Source organism: Mus pahari, chromosome 5 (genome assembly GCF_900095145.1).
Source record: "Mus pahari chromosome 5, PAHARI_EIJ_v1.1, whole genome shotgun sequence".
NCBI classification, from domain to species: domain Eukaryota; kingdom Metazoa; phylum Chordata; class Mammalia; order Rodentia; family Muridae; genus Mus; species Mus pahari.
In genome coordinates this window covers 133,680,117-133,684,396 of record NC_034594.1, presented here as the reverse complement: position 1 = coordinate 133,684,396, position 4,280 = coordinate 133,680,117, and positions in this window count along the sequence as shown.

Below are 4,280 nucleotides of genomic sequence, written 5' to 3'. Positions count from 1 at the left end.
ACAGCTTCTCCTCTTGTTAAACTGGAGAAAACAAACTATCATACCGATTGAACTAATTTTAAATTATGACTTCAAGCCTCAACTAGCTACTCAGTGTGGTCCAGTAGTTCTTTGTATGTCCTTAGGTCATTTGCTTCTCCCTCGCCCCTAGATAACACTGCTAACCTTCAAGCCTCTTTGTTGATGCTTCATCTCAGCTGTTGACCTTGCTTCTTATTTCAATGAGAAAGAACAGAGAAATTCCATCCTCTCACCACCTCTGCCCCACCTACTTACATCTTATCTGCCCTTATGTTATGAAAGCTGAACTGTTCCTGTTTCATAACAAGACATAGACATAACTGTCTTCCTGTGCTTTGGGTCTTAGTTTGTTTGTTTTCTTTTTTTTTTCTCTTTTAATTATCCCATATCTTGCCCGATTCACTGCTTTTTTGGTAGGGTGATTAATAGATAAATACAGTGAACAGCTCTTATTTAATGAAGAAGTCTTTTAAACACATCTTCTAGCTACTGATTCATTTCTTCACTCCTTTTAATAGGCAAAGTCACAAGAATTCTGTGTTTCTCAAACTCATGCCAGTCTTTCCAGGGCCACCTTACTACAACTACTCCAGCAGGGCTATTGAAAGCCATTGTTCCCCAGGGAGGCAGCAAGCAAACCATTAACCTGCATCACTAAGCCAGTGCTCATCTCTGTCTTTATCTTGTTCAACATCACAGAGCAGCTAAGGCAAATGATCTTCTTGGAATACATTGGCTTCCAAGAAACTTCTTTTGGTTTTCCCCCTATGTTTTTGGCTTCTTCACAGTTTAACTTTGTTGGTTCCTCCTTATGACTCTGAGAAATGTCAAAGCTTAGAGTGTCCCAAGGCTCTGGACCGGGTTCTCTTTTCTCTCTTTCTTTATCCTCCAACAGTTCTCAGTCAACTTCATAGCACAGCACACACACACACACACACACACACACACACACACGTGCACTCACATGTGAACACACATGACTTTTCTTAAATCCTATGGATGTATGAATGTATATATGTATGAATGTATGTATGTATGTATGTATGTATGTATGTATGCGTGCATGTATGTGTATGCATGGAGTTTATACTTCTTTTTATCTATCTCCTGTCCCCTTAATCCCTCCTCTGGGATCTGATCTAGAAGCCATGGGGTATTTGGGCCTAATTCGGGGACTGTCACAGAAGCTCAGAGTAGGGTTTTGGAGCCCATTGTGGGAAAGGATAGAATTTACAAATGATGTCCCTAGCCGTAGCCTGACAGAGAGAACCTGGCATAGCATATTAAGTATCCACAGAGAAAAGTTGTAGGGTATGAGGCTCAAAGCCTAGGCAGGGCCAGACATGACAGCAAATGCTTGGAATCTCAGCATTTGGTCTTGAGACTAGTCTGTGTTACATAGTGAGACCTTGTTGCAGAACAGACAGTCAGACAAGTAGACTGAGGAGGGCATTCACACAGGAGGGACAGGCAGGACTGGAGAGTAGGGTGAGGAAGGCATCAATTCAGGGAAGGGAGCAATGAGTAGTCCATTGCTTAAAAAGGTGTTAATTATATACATAATTCTATTAAAAAGTTGGAGTCAGGTTCCCCACTGTTAGATAGGAAAGAAGACGACCAGACTAGTCCCCTGACGCTAGGTCAGAAGGTGTTTGTGTGAATCTGTCTTCAGCATCATATAGATATGAAAAGTGACACTGATACATTACATGTATGTATCTTGTATTCTATCTTGATAATCCTTAGCTTCAACCACTGAGAGGCCACAGGAGCAAGCAGCAACATCTTAGTGACAAATGAGCCTATTACTTTTGGGTTTATCATGTGATCCTCTACAAAAACAACAGACAGGGCTCTTAGAGAAACAGCTGATTCCAGCATTTGGGCAGCAACAGCCTAAGATAAGCTTAGAATATCAAGAAGAAAAGTGCCCCCAAGAATAGGGGGCTATGTAAAGCCAACCAACTAACCAAAACCCCAAAAGTCAGCGCGCAAGGGTTTCCAGAGGCCAAAGTCTTTGGACAATTTGAGTATGAAATTAAGTAACTATAGGAGCAGATTAGAGCCAAGCATGGTGTCAGTGCCCATCAGAAGGCTGGGGGAGGAGGATTCCAAATTTGAGGCTATCCTGGGCTACAAACCAGAAACAGCAGCATCAACACCAACAATAGATTAGAAGCTATTAAGTAAAATAATAAATCATGAGTCAGTATAGACAAAAGTTAATAAAAGATTCTGATGTTAGTTTGAGTTGGAGAGTGATTATAAAGAGTTTCAAAAGTCCTTTACAGAAAATGCTTACCACAAAGAGGCAAAAGAAAAAGACTTCAAAGTGCAGGAGCTTGTAAGATATCACTTTAATCAAAGGAGTCAAATAAATTTCAGCAAAACCGAAACAATTTTTAAAGTGTACATCTACCTCCTGGTAGGCTATAATAGCAGGAAGAAAACAGAATCTGAGTGGGATGTCCCCAATAGAAGTTCTTAATATGTATATAATTATAGTGAAATTTTCAGAAGTACAAATTGTTAGATGTATCTTAAGATAAAAGGCTTGTGAGTGTCCCAAGAGTCAAGGTAATGAATATCAGAGACAATGTACGAAATTGTTCTTGGGTAAAGGAGACTGGAGAGATGTAATGGGTGAAGGGAATACACGATTCCTCACTGAATCATTTATATATAAAGGGCACTCTTACAAAAGAAAAATAAATAAAAGGCACTCCAACCTCAAGAAAACCCAAGGATTGCTTGGTGGTAATATACAGTCCTTTTTTTTTTTTTTCCAGTTTAGTTTTGTTTTCTGGTATTAAAAAAAATAAGATATTGAAATGAGATCTCACTACATAGGGAGGGGGGGAACAGAATGCAGAAAAAAAGGTTAACAGGATGTCTCAAAAAAGGGGTGTGGAAAGCTGAAGAAATCTTCAAGGCTCCAGAGGAAGGGGAAGGTCCTCTCAGCGGGATTCGCTCCCCAAGGGAGCGTGCAGAGGGGCAAAGGAAGCCCTGACTGCTCTTTCCTGCTCACAGACTTCCTTGTGTAGGTAAGAGCGCTGCAGGGCTCGGAAGGTGGGTTAAAAGTCAGCACTGTGTGCTGCTGAATCCCCTCTACAGACTGCACTGGCTGAAGTCCTCTGAGGGAAATCAGTCCTGGGTGGGTGGGGATGGGGGTGGGGGAGCGATACACCATCAGGCCGGCTTTTCTGTAGGGGTTCCTAGCAGATAGAAGGTTTTCCCCAAGTAGTCAGCTTCGGAATCGGATAGCTAGACTGCCCCACCTCTAATAACCAGAATGTTCACCGGTTTCAGGTACAGTGAACAGAGTGGTTCACACGCAGGAAAGCTTAGGTTTTTTTAGAAACTGGGGCATCAGATCCTTGATGGTCTCGGCTGCAGCGTCTAGGTAAGTCTTTCTATCTGGCGTATATGCTAAAATACTAGGGTCATCTTGATCTTTGGTTCAGAAAGTGGAACAGACAGCTTTCGGCTGGTCAACATTGTGATGATCAAAATCCTCCAGACCCCTCAGTAGGGTCACCTCAGGAGTTGGGCTGGTTGGAAGGCCCCCTCTGCCCCCTCTTCCACTCGGAAATCACATACCCTTGAGGGTCACAAAATGGCTATTTCGTGTGTCATAGGCTTTGCATACATATCCCATAGGCACTTATACCAATTTCAGCCACTGGTGCATTTAGAGTGGCAGCTTTTCTCCAATCAGGGGACATCCTTACCGGGTCCCAAGATTACCACCCACAGCTGGTTCCTGACATGTGGCCATGTACCCGGGCTTGATCCCAGGTAGCTAGACTCTACAGGCCAGACATAGACTTAGGCCAGGGTAGAGAAGCCCTCCTAAACAAGCCCTTGCTACATGGCCAGCTGCCAGAGATGCAGCTTGGAATCATTGGGGTGGACGCCCCTTGACCCTTACACAGTATCTCTACCCCGGCTCAGAGGAACAGTCCCCCTCCAACGCCTTGGAGAGCTTTGCTCCTGTATCCTAGACTAGTATCAAATTCTCTATGTGGCTGAGGATGACCTTGAATTTTTGATTCTTCAACTGCCTTTCAAGAGCTGAAATTAAAGACCTGTATGGTAGGCAAGCACTCTACCAGCTGTGGTAAATCTCTAGACCCTAAAATTTTGTATTTTGATGATTACTAGAGTGGTGGGGCATTGGGTCAACACTCTTATTATGTTATTATTGGGTTTATCGTCATTATTCTTATTTCCTCTTCCTCCTCCTCCTCCTCCTCCTC